Raw genomic sequence first — 13191 nt, forward strand, 5'->3', positions numbered from 1 at the left:
ATATAAACTAAAGAATCCTAACATTTTTTCTCATTCCAGCGCTGCACAACCCTTTCTCATTGCCCCCTTTTTCTTTTCTTCTTTTTCCCCACCTCCTCTTCTTGGTGTTCTTCTTTTCCACCTTCATTTCTTCTCTTATTCTCGTTTTATTTTTTTCCTTCTCATTGAAGTATTTTTACACCCCATGGCCAAGTTGTGTCGTGTGTGTGCACATACACATGGCCAAGCCATGTAGACCCACATTCAAGTTATATCATGGGTGTGCACAGACCTATGGCACTTGCACTATAGTGATGGGCAGACCCTTGTCTGCTACTTTTTTTTTTTGTTCTCTTGGTTCTAGATCTTCTTTAGATCTATGGATTTCTATGTTTATTTGTGGATCTATGAACTTTTGATCTGTTGGTTTAGGAGTTAAAATTTATTTGAAGTTTGGATTGCAACAGCCGAACTGTGGCTTGAGAGATCCACCCCTTTGTTTGGGCGGGACGGATGAATATGGTGGAAGAGTGGGGCTTGGGCCAGGGTTGAAGATGTCCACCTCGCCTAGGCGGGATTGGGGACTTGATGAGGCTACTACCGAGCCATATAGGGTGGGTAGCTGTGACCAACCGTTTTGATTTCCTCTTGGGTTGGTCCCAAGCCTCGCCTAAAAGTCTAAACTCGAATTCTTATTTTTAAGTTTAGTAGATGATTTTTAAAAGTTAGGTTATTGAATCAAAGCTAACTTTTAAAGTAAGCCTCTTTAATTTAAAGTCTCAAAAATAATATCAAATTCTAATAATTTGGATAAAAAAAAATACTTTTTACATTTATTCTATTTCTCTCCCATTTCTATTACTTCCTTTCTATTTCTCTATGTTTTATGTTTACCCTTTGATTAAAGTTAGAACACGTCTATGGCTAGGATGTCTTTTTATTCCAACCTTCATCTCCTCTCCGTTTTCTCTCTCAATTTCAGACCACATATTTGCCTCACACACAATCGGTCAACACCAGCTTTCCTCTGTCAATCTCCGTTCACTTCAGCAAACCAACGCCCAACTCTTCTTCACTGTCTTGATCTCTCCTCTTATTTCTTCACAGAACACACGCCACTCAAGAGCCACAATGACAGCAACAAAAACCAGCTGCACTAGCAGCAACACAGCAGTGGGATGTCCATGACAGCTCTCTTTCACCCTCACGGTTTCTCTTCTCCTCAGCCATCTCAAGCTCCACTTCCGGCCACCATAAGCAAGAACCACCACAGCTGGTGTTAGAAACCTGAAACAGCAACAAGTGATGAGCAACTCAGGCCCTTGAAGCGGCTGAAACATCACAGACAACAATACAAAGTGGCAGCAGCAGGGGCGGAGTTAGACAGCAGCAAAAGTATGTCTCTCGTGTCTAATCTCTCCAGCTGCAACTCTCTATTACTCTTCCTTTCTACCACAACCACACTACAAATAAATTCTGGAAGGAAACAAGGCACTAGCAGTTGAAAATTGAAACCAAAAGAAGCACAAACAGAAGCAAATAGTCGGTTTCTACACTCCAGGAATTTCAGATTTTCCTTCCACCTGACAGCAGCTTCAACTCCCTCTCCTCAACTCCTCTGCTTAAGCCCCTTCACAACAACACCATTCTCAGCATCCTCAACCATTAGAGCAAGGAATTTAGGCCTCAAATAGCCACCACAAGCTGCTGTGCAGCAGAATTTCTGCAACAGCAGCTATGGCAGCAGAAAATTTTGTAACCCTCTTGGATCTATCCAGTTTTATGCCTTTCAGCTTCTATGAGGTCTTAAGCCTTTTCCATCCTCATTTTTATCTTCCGTATAAGGTTGGTTGATAGTAGTTCAAAAGAAATTGAAGAAAACAGCTGCAGGAACCGCAAAAAGAAACTGCAAACCGAACTATAACAGCAAGCTTTCCTTCCCTCTTCCATGTCTGGTTCTTTTATTTTCTCTTTTTCTGTAAAGCAACTCAACCACGAGACAACCAAGATTCTGTTTCCTAGCACTGTTAGGAAACTCATTCACGGTCAACACTCACTGCACTCAATCAACAACAAAACAGAAACTCCATCACACCAGAAAACTTGTAGGTGAAGCAACAATAGAAGCTTGTTGGTATGTCAAACAGAAGCCTTAATAGTAGTTTTCATCACCATAAACTTAGGCCAGCAACAATAGCAGAAATATGCAACAGCTGCAGCAGGAATTTTTCAGCTTTCATACCTACACCTTGTAAGCTCCAAACCGATGGTTTAAGGTCTTCTCTCTTAAACAAATCCTCTTTCTTTCTTCTTAAGTGAAGTGTGACTATTATATGATAAATCTCTAGTTATAGCTGCAGATTTAAGAGGTTTTAACTGTAGAAGCAAGTGAAAGCAGAGGGAATCAATGCTTGCTGCAGCAAGCATTTTATACATTTCAGATCTACTTTTTATACTTCAACCTCGCTAATTTCCTTAAGTTTTCATCATCATCACTTTATTTGTTAGCCACGGTAGAACAAGAGACATTCGAAGCTTATAATTTCACCAAATGGCAGTGGGAAACATCAAAGGAAAACAGAAAACTCAGCTGCGTACTTGTCACATGCATACCTTTCATTTCAGCTTGATCTTCTATGATCTTTACTTGTCCTCTATTCTAGTCACTTGTCACTTTTAGATCTATGTCTCAGGCCACCATGAGAAGTGGAATCAGTCACCATTTCGACCTTTAGTAGAAATAAGGCAGCAATATCATGGACAATAGCAGCAGAAAATCATGTTGCAGTAGCAAGAAAAATATTCAACCCGATAGCTTCAACCTTCCTTCCTCTCAACTCTCGTCACCTTAGTCACTGATTTACCTTGTTCCTCAAAATGTATCTCAGCCACTACAGCAGAATTTAGATGCCTCAAACAGCAAACAGCAACCTATGAAATTCAGCAATGTAGTAGCAAAGAGAGGTTGGAGCAGCAATAACACATTTGGGCCTTCATACCTTAAGTACACGACACCTTCAACCAACAACACTAAATTCAGTTTCCTTGTTTTTGTAGCTGTCACCACAGGGATCATAGACCAGATGAAAACACCCAAGTGTTGCAGAAACTCGTACAAAAAGCAAAAGCAAAAGAGCAACAGCAGTAGAATTTCAGACCATATCAAGCTTCTATTTTCAAACTTAGAACAGCTACTTACCCTCTCTTCTCCTCTGTTGTAATTTCAACATTAAGACATCTTATTACAACATAATGGAAACCAAACTAGCCAATATAGTCATCCAAAATTTGAGAAACAGCAGCTACAAAGGACTGCAACAGCAACAACCGAAAATTATGTCAGCATTAACACCAAAATTTCAGTTTTCGGGTAGTGTCAAGCCAGTAGTCCACAATCTTTTCTTTTGGCATCCCTTCTTCCTTTCCTTCTTAGTTTTAGTGTATGATAATCTCTTCCTGATCAATCGTGATCTAGAGCAGCAAGCAGAAGGACTTTGAGTTTCGGACAGCTGCAAAAATCATAAGCAATAGCAGTTCAGCAAATTCACAGTAGTTCAAAAATCCTAGTTTCCACTTTTTCTGATAGTTTCAACCTCATACTGTAATACCCCATATTTTAGTGTAATTTTAATGAAGAAATTATTTTTATTGATTCAAAATTTATTCTCTTGTTTTAAAATTTTTGGATTTTTTTTAATTGGGTTATTTTATGATTTTTAGTTTACAAATTATTTTTTTTTTTGAAGTGCTTTCTTTAAATTAATTACTGTTATCCGTTTAAATTTCTTCTCAATTTAAATTAACTTATTATTGGATTTAATTATTTAGTTTCATTGTAATCATTGCGTTTGAATTATTTTTTATTTCATTGGCCGTTTTAAAATCATTTGGATTCATTAATAATTTTTTTTAAAAAGAGAGTTTAGGTTTAAGTATATTTATTTTATGTTATTTATTTTATTTTCTTTTCTCTTTAGACTTAAGAAGCCGTTCCTTGGAAGCACCCAGAGCACGTCTTACCCGTTTGCCATTTTCATGCATTCCCTTTTCATCCCCTTCATCTAGGTTTTTCCCTTTACTATTTATATCTCCTTTATATACATACTTACGGTTATCATCTCAACCCTAGTTTATTTGCCGCTGCTCTTCCTCTTCACGCTCTTAGCCTTCCATACTCATCTGAACCTCCAGCCCCAACCTCAGTGCAAACCACAACCTCTTCTCAGAAAAACACCAAACCGTAAGGCTCGGTTTGCTCCCAGTAAAACTGCCACCCGCAAACCTATTCACGTGCCGCAACTCCACCAAACCCCGTCCGCGCCAATACCATAGCCTCTCTCGGTCCACCACTTCAGCCTTGTGCCACCACCCACTTTACGCAAACCACCACCCCAGTTTATACCTTCAAAAAGCAGAACATCATACACCTTTTTTTCTCTCAATCGAAACAGAGAGTCCTTGCCACTGGACAACCACACCTCGCGAGCCACCAAGCTGTCGCCACCGCGGAAGAGCCACCCACACGCACGGACATACAAGCCTCGAAAATCCTCTGTTTTAGTTGCCTAAAACAGAGCAGCATCCCAGCTGCTGTAGTCATGCTCCATCGAGAGCTCCACCACGTCGTGCCCCGCAGAAACTGCCGGCGAGGACCTTCCATCACCCTAGTCCGCCGAACGCTGCCTCAGTTTTCCCTCGGTAAGCTCGCGCCACTTCCGGTTGAGAGTCCTTCCCTTTCGGTCTCTCTCTCGTTCTCTCACCGTCCCTCTCTCTCTCTCGGTTTCAGCTCTCTCTCCCTCTCTTCCCGTGCGAAGCCGTCGAGGACATCACCACCGCCTCAGCCCAGTTTCCGTAGCTCCCCCACGGTGCCACTGTCTCGGCTTTTGGTGAGTGAGCTTCTGCCGTCACTCCCTTTTGAGCCTCTGCATGATTATGTTTTCTTTTAGTTATTGTTGTTTCTTACTTAAAAGGGAAACTGGAGGTGTCTCGGTTGATTTGTAGACCAAGGGTGTTTTACCCCTTTTCACCCTTGTTGTTTAGCATATCAATTGATTTTTTTTTTATATATATTCTTGCAAAGTAAGACATGGGCCGGACGTGTTTCTCTTATATTATTTTTTGAATTAGGCAATTGTGGGTTTATCTTGTTAGGCTAGTATCTTTAAGAGAAGTATTTTTTTTTTTTTTTGGAATGGTTATAAAGTAGATACTGATAAATGATTTTTTTGAAATGGTCGATAAGTACAAATATTAATGTGAATCCTTTTAAAAAGAGTATATATATATATATATATATATATTTCAGTATTATTTAAACAAAAGTAAGAGTTTCTACTTATAATGATTTTAACATAGTTATGTATTTAGTATTATAAATTATCATAAGATCCCTTCCGTAAATGGGTTAGGATTTAATATTTTAGTCGGAATTACTAAGTTGGATATTGGTGAATTTAGACAATGAAGTTAGTATCTTAGGAATAATGAGAAGTTTGGGGTTGAAGAATCAAAAATAGATTATTTTAGAAATTTTAGGCTTGAATATCAAAATGCGAGATTGATTGGAAATTTATGAAAATTTATGTGATTATTTTTATAGGTGACGATTTATAGTCGACTCGACATATTTGAGGAAAATTCTGGAAAAGTTAAGTCGTCCAGGTAAGCGGGGTTCCTATGCTAGATTTGCATAAAAATAAAATGGACTGAGGTTGATTTTTGAAAATGAACATGTTTTGTTATGAAAATATATTTGAACTACCTCAGTTATTTGTTTCTGCATTACTCATGAGATTCTGTTTAAGAATAAAGTATTTTTGGCATGACTGGTGTAGACATGAGCTATTTTGCATTTTGCTTCTAAACTCTGAAAAAGAGAGCGAATATGAAAGTTTGTGCATAAAATAATGTTTTGTGATTTCTGAAAATTCTGTTCTGTTCTGAAGATGGTCTGCACTCTGATATGATATGCTTTCTGAAAACTCTGTTCTGTTCTGAAGGTGTTCCGTATTCTGGTATGATATGATTTCTGAAAATTTTTGGCATGACATTCTGAATTGGGATGTGGTTTGTGGATGGTGACCTATTTGACCTACCACGGGTGCTAATAGTGGTTTCTGTTTGGGTTGGTACCAACTGTTCTGTTTCTGGTGCACCCACTTTGGAAACAAAGTGGTTTTCTGGTGGTCTTTCCTGTGTGCACACTCGGGGCTCCGAGAATAAATAAGGGGAAGATTCACATTCTGTTTCTGCTCGGTTAGCTACCGGGGTTTGCACAACCCTACCACGGGGGTTAAACATGGCCTCTGATGCGATATGATGCTCTGGTACGATGGTGGTCAGTTATGCTATGCCAAAAGAATTTGAATAAGAATATTTTTGAACTTTCGCTCTGATATTTTTATAACATGTTCTGACTCTGCATTCTGCAAATATAAAGTGCTTTGTTCTGCATTATGAAATCTGTAAATGCTCATGTTTGCATACTAGTATATGTTCTCTGCTTACTGAGTTGTTGATAACTCACCCCTATCTCCATAATATGTTTCAGATAATTTTGATGCAACAGCTGAAAATCAGGGATAGGGAATACTTGCAAATTTTGTGGATCATAGAAGACTATGTACCCTAGGGTACAATGACTTTTGGAGAGTCTTTTGGTAGCATTAATATTTTATGTGGCTTTGGTATGTTGAGTATTGGATATTTTTAGTCCTTGTGGAAAAGTTTATCTATATCAATGAGACACCACTGATGTGCCCTTATGTAGGAACATGAATATTTGTGTTGAACAAATAGGTTAATATGTTATGGAGATTCTGGTTTATTTTTAAAAGTATTATTTGGAAATGATTTTTTAGTGATATGAGTTAACTCTCCGGACCCTCTGGGGTCGGGGCGTTACACATACACCCTTTGCCACTAATCTACCTTGTTTTAAGCTACCTTAAGAAGAGACTCAGCCTCCTTAATGGCCACTACAGCAGTCTGAATAGTTCCCTTTCCCTGGTTCAATTCTGGTCTCAACGTTTTTTCTCCAGACTTTAGTTCCCTATAATTTCGGTTAAAACAAATTTGTTATATGGTATTTTATCATTGTTTCCATTCACCTCTAGTTTCTATTTATGGTCTAGTGAGTGCATAATTGAGGACGTGAAGTTTTGGGAGCCAAAAGAACAGTAGAAAGCAGCATAAGCATTAGTGCAGCAACGGCACCTGCAGTAGCTGCCATGTGTACTTGGAACCACCAGCTTAGCCCCTACCTTTGAGCTGTAATTTCTCGGGTCACACTTTTTGGTAAATCTCTCATCCCTCGCATATTTACTCTCATATTCTATTTGGTAGAAGGCTTGTTTGATGAATGTAGCTGAAATGGGTATTTTGATGGATTGTATGTTGACCTTAGGTGATAAATGAGCAAGGAATATGGGTATATTTAGTTGGATTTATAATGTGGACAGATTTTATGCATATTGAATGTATTGTGTATGGATGAAACTTGGGAAACCTTGTCTACGTGTGTATTTGGTTGGTTGTATATGTAGCTTGGTTTGGATTATGTTGAAGTGTTGGATTGAATTATGCATGAATGGAGGAAGGGAATAATGGAGTTGATAGGATTTGTGCCTTGGACTTAAAGTGAGCATGGAGGTTCATTTTAAAGTATAAGGCCATGGATTTAGAAAGGTATGACCTCAATGAGGTTCTAGCTAAGTCATGGTCTTGAAGTTAACGAAAACAAAGCTAAGGAACGTGAGGTAGAGTACTAGAAGATGATGAGATCATTAGTTAGAAATGAAGTTGGGCTTTTACGTTCATAGTTTAGGTTTAAAGATTAATGAAAATGGCTATGCTTCGAGGATTGAATGATGACTTGTATAAGTGAAATGAATGGGATGCTATGAATACCTAGAGGTGTAAGTTTGTACTATTAGGAATATTATGAGGAAGTATACAAGTAAATAGGTGAAGGAGGTTAATTGGATAATGATGAGTCTAAGTGAAGGAGGTTTAAGTAAAGAATTAACTGAAAATTAAGACCATGTGGAAAAGAAGCACTTAGAGTTAGGAGTAGTTTTAATAATGCAAATTTTATGTTTAATGTTCTCATGTAAGTTAGAAGGAAATTGAGGTAAAGCTATGCATGAATGTAGGTTATTATCTGACACGCACATGAATGGACTGCATGAAATGAAAATGGCAGGGAGTCCAGTACATATTATGTTCATTCTCTTCTAGAGTTTTCTAAATGATATGAAAATGAAACATTTCTCTTTATAAAAATGTCTTTTATACAACGAAAGGAAATGAAATTTGTTTTTTTAGAAATGAAGTGATGTTTTATAAATATATGCTAAAGTATTAATGTTTTGAGATATATGTATGTAATGGCCTTTGTTTGGCAACCTCTTTTTATGCACATCAAGAATAATTGTATGTATGATGAAATGTATGTTATATCATGTGGTACTTATGGTCTCTATGTTCCATGAAATGAAATGATGATGTTTTATGCCCTATGTTATGAAATGATGTTTTGTGGAATGAAATGGACTGATGAATGAAAAGGATGAAAATGAAAGGATTGAAATGAATGAATGAAAAAGAAAGAAAATGAAATGAATGTTTTAATCATGTATAAAGCTACGTAACGACCATGATTGATTGAATGAATAAATGAATGATGGTACCAATGGACTAGACAGATTGCAATGCCAAGAAAGTAGTACTGGTAGTGCATCCAGTGCTGCTCCTTGATAGAATAATAGTACTTAAAACTGTACAAAATTTTGATTTAAACAAACGTAGAGGTTTTAAAAAAGTATATTTATTATTTAATAATTGAATATTGTCCCATCCATTGGTGTGTTTTTGTCCATATTATGGTGAAGTACCTGGTCTTCTTGATCATATGTTTAACTTTGTCGTCAAACGCTCCTGCAAGGTTGATAATCCAAAACCTTAGTTCATTTGGCTGCCTGGGATCGAGGCTTTGAAGCTCAATTTGCAACCGCAGAAGTAAGCATTCACAATCTCCTTTAACAGATCTACAGTGTATATTATATATAGTTGCATGTTGTGATCATGGATTTAGCACTTTTTCTCTATTTGCTCAGCAAATAGCGTCGACACTTTTCCCCCGCCCTTTTCAGCAATCCAAAAATTCATCAATCTGCATCGAAGTTTATTTTGATCATGTACGTACTGATTATACTTCACAAATATTTGGGTCACATGAAAAATTCATCTGTGCCTCATGATATTCAGCATATTTTAGTATTCATTTCTATCTGTTTGTATTTCTTACGAGCTAACAAAAGAAATATTCCATATTTGAAGATCAAATTTAGTATTCAGAGATTTGCTTTTTGGAAGGAGTACGTGAGCTAGCTAGCTAAGCTTTTCCATGATGTGTGATGGAAACGTTATGGATCAACAAGGAATCTTTCCTGCTCCATCATCTCCTCAAACGGAAGTTTACTGGGACGCAATTGATGATGCTGAAAATGAGGCTATTGAGAGTAAGTTCTTTCTCTTTCTCTCTAGCTCATCCATATTGGCATATGGCATGAAACTAGAGAACAAGCTTTGGGACAATTGATGATTAAACATGGTATTAGAGAAAGATTATAACTTTAAACTTTGATTTTTACAGTACTTTATGATTTATCCTCCATTTCAATATTAAATATATCAATTTGTTTTGGAATAATTTGTGATTTTAGCACCATCTGTTCGTAAGTTTGTCTTTCAAGGGAAAATGCCAACCATATTGTTGGATGACCCTCTCATTTCTCATACTGATAATTTGAACTCTTGTAAAACAAGAAAATTGTCACCGGACTCTGTCGGCCTGGTCCTGAAGGACTGGGACACTTTGATGATTAAATTAGTCATTTAGTCATTTTGTGCATCATATTCACATTCCCTTTCCATCTTATGGAGTGGCCTTCTTTAGGATTTTTAGAGTCCATAGATACTTGTCATGTGTCAACTTTGGATTGGTTAGATAGTTGGGAGTGAGTAGTTATTCCCTAAAAATAGGACTCATGGCCATTATCTAAGAAGTGGCTTTATACGGTTATCACAATGTGGCATGTAGTGGGTTGTGAGTGGGACCAGTACCTATCTTTATCCTCAACAGTTACCCATGATTTCCATGGTTGACATGCTTAGCAGATTGAGCTTGGGAATCTTATACGTGCTTTTAATTACAATAATTTATAGCACTCAACGTTGTGGGTAATGTGTTAGTCACTTAGTCGGAGTGTCTAGTGTATATCTAAGGGCTCAACACCTTGAGCCATGATAATTTTTCAAATCATTATATATATAAATCTAATATTTAACGAACAATTTTACCTTATTGTTTTGACGTCACTCGTTGATCTCGAATGAAATCTTGTCTGATGCCTTTAAGAACGTATTTGTGTTGCCTTCGCTGAGGTCTTGATGTAGGTTATCTTTTTTGCTCATTGGTAATCGCAAAAAAGTCTTGTAGAGATCGACCTTGATCAATGATTCTGAGCAAGAACCGTTTTTCTTCCTGCTTGGTAATCACGTGCATCATCTTGTAGAAATTACCTTACTCTGTGATCTTGAGCAGTGGTTTTTACAGATGGGCCTTACTCAGTGGTCCTGAGCAAGGGTTTGTTTTCTTCATGCTCTATTTTGAACAATGGTATGAAGAGATTATCCTTACTCAATGATCCCAAGTAAGACTTATTTTCTTTCTTCCTCTGTAATTGCAGGTTAGAAATTAGAGTTGCTCGGTGGTCCTGAGCAAGAGCTTAACTTTTCCTGCTCGTTCATCGTGAGCTAGGAATTGGTCTTGCCCAGTGGTCTCGAGAAAGAGCTTAATTTGTCTTGTAATGTGATTGCGAGCTAGGAAGGGGCCTTGCTCGATGGTCCCTAACAATGGCTTAACTTCTTCTCTACTTGTTGATTGCAAGCTAGGAAGTGACCTTGCTTAGTGGTCCCGATCAAGGGCTTTTAATTCTCTTTCTATCTTGGCAATTGCGTTGACTCTTGAAGAGATTGACCTTGCTTGGTGTTCCTGAGCAATGACATATTTTCTTTCTTGCTCATTGGTCGCGAGCTAGGAAGTGGACTTGCTCGATGGTCCCGATCAAAGGCTAAATTTTCTTTTGCCTTCGGTAATTGTTAGGAGGCTTGTAGAGATCAGCCTTGCTCGGTGTTCCAGAGCAGGGGCTTAGTTTTTCTTGCTCCTTGATCGCAAACTTGGAATTGACCTTGCTCGGTGAACTCTAGCAAAATCTTATTTTCTTTATTCGATAATCGCGAGGTCTTCTACTGTGATTCCGACCTATGTCATTTGCTTGGTAAATGTGAGCATCTTTCCAAGGGACTTTGCTAAATGAATTGGAGGCTGCTGATTGCGACCTTCTTGATTTGCCATTTAGAAGTGTCCTTTTTTGGAAGTTGCTAAAAAATAGACCTTAACTTTGCTCAAATCTATGGTATGTTTGAAAACTTAAGGGTAGTGATATGAATCCGCATGAATGAAATTCCTTGAACCCACAATCAATTTGAAAACTCACCCAAGAAAGTCAAAATCAAGTCAATGGATAGATAATCTAGACTCGTTGAGAACTCTTTTCAAGAAAATGTTCTCTCTCTGTTGCTCTGCATCATCTACCTTAATGTGTGTATTGAGAGCATGCCTATCAACAAGAGACTCACCTGTCACTGGGTATACAACTCTATCATCATCACTAGCATCAACCAACTCGGGCATATCATTCTCACTTTCAGTCATCACCTTCCCATTGTCACGCATAATCATCACCCTCCTGTTTGGACATTGAGAAGCGATGTGCCCTGAACTCAAACACTTAAAGCATTTAATATCTTTATTCCGTGAAGGTTGAGATTCTACTTTGGGTTTGTTGCTAGTTCCCTCATCTTTTCCCTTAGGTGGTTCGGTCTCTCTTTGCTTCAGCTGGATCATTCCTATTCCACTTCGATTTCCAAGCAATGCTAGAAAGCAAAATATACCTTGCTGTCCCTTTCCTCTTTAACTACCTCTCCACCTTTATAGCCATGTGCACCATATCCTCTATCTCCACATAATGCTGCAATTCAATTACATTGGTTATGTCCATATTCAAACCACTAAAAAATCTAGCCATGGTGGCCTCCTAATCCTTCTCTACATTGGCCCGAATCATCGCTATCTCCATCTTCTTATGATATTCCTTCACACTCTTAGATCCCTGTGTAAGATTTTGTAATTTCTAGTAAAGGTCTTTATAGTAATGGCTAGGTACAAATATTTGCCTCAAAGAGCTTTCAACTCTCCCCATGTCTCTACAGGTCTCTCATAATTCCTCCTCCTATTGGTCACTAATTGATCCCACTAAATAATAGCATAATAAGTGAACTCAATTACCGCCAACTTCACTTTCTTCTCCTTAGAGTAATTATGGCAATCAAACACCAACTCTATTTTTTTCTCCCCCTCTAGATAAACATCAGGGTAAGTTCTACTTTGGAAAGATGGTATTTGATACTCACAATGTCTCTATTTACACCGTCCCAACCCCATAGGCTCCCCTTAAATCCACTTTCACGCCTAACTCTTCTATGTCTACCCGACCCAACTTCAGATGTTAAGTCTTCCTCATCCTCACCATCTCCTTTATTCTTATACTAATTTTTAACCCTAGGCTCACGTTGCCTCCTATCTCTCTCACATTGCATATTTTTAATTGTTGCTTCTTGATGATCATCCTATCCCTCACTTCACCTAACACAAAGTTCAATTGCTTAAACTGTTGTTGCATGACTTGTAACACAGATGATGAGTTATCTGCCCTCCCACTTAGTGATGAGCTACTTCGGTGAGACATTGTAATGTGCTGTACAAAAGAATGTTAGTGGTAAAAAAAAACCTCACATTCATTTCGTGTTTACACTCAAGTAATGGCACTCCACTCGTGTTTCACTCTTAATTGGTTTTTTATCAGATATTAGTCTCACACTCTTGTCTTTTATCGCAAGAGTTTTCTCACTCAAGCTCCTTAAGAATTAATTGAACTCAATCAAGACAATGCAATCTTGCTTTATCCAAACTAGTAATTATTTCTAAGAAACAAGAACAAGATAAACACGGAAGGAATATAAAGATACGAGAATCAAGGAAATTATACGAATGAAAGAGTAACTATAAGATAAGATACCAACTAGAAT

General features: G+C 37.9%; 1 long non-coding RNA gene across 13 annotated transcripts; it reads left to right on the plus strand.

Moving 5' to 3' along the window:
* The first annotated feature begins 907 nt into the window (after positions 1 to 907).
* Positions 908 to 11384, plus strand: LOC118348301. 13 transcript variants are annotated; one of them, XR_004801391.1, is made up of 8 exons: positions 908 to 1374; positions 5579 to 5640; positions 6530 to 6665; positions 7113 to 7275; positions 8924 to 8997; positions 9096 to 9176; positions 9319 to 9500; positions 10731 to 11384. It is a non-coding gene; the product is annotated as an uncharacterized LOC118348301 (long non-coding RNA). The 13 variants fall into 13 exon arrangements; XR_004801382.1 differs by lacking the exons at positions 908 to 1374; positions 10731 to 11384 and adding exons at positions 3896 to 4677; positions 4766 to 4865 and having other exon boundaries at positions 7095 to 7275; positions 9319 to 9629; XR_004801385.1 differs by lacking the exons at positions 908 to 1374; positions 10731 to 11384 and adding exons at positions 3896 to 4677; positions 4766 to 4865 and having other exon boundaries at positions 9319 to 9629.
* The last annotated feature ends 1807 nt before the right edge of the window (positions 11385 to 13191 follow it).

The sequence above is a fragment of the Juglans regia genome, chromosome 4, assembly GCF_001411555.2.
Source record: "Juglans regia cultivar Chandler chromosome 4, Walnut 2.0, whole genome shotgun sequence".
In the NCBI taxonomy this organism is placed as follows: Eukaryota; Viridiplantae; Streptophyta; class Magnoliopsida; order Fagales; family Juglandaceae; genus Juglans; species Juglans regia.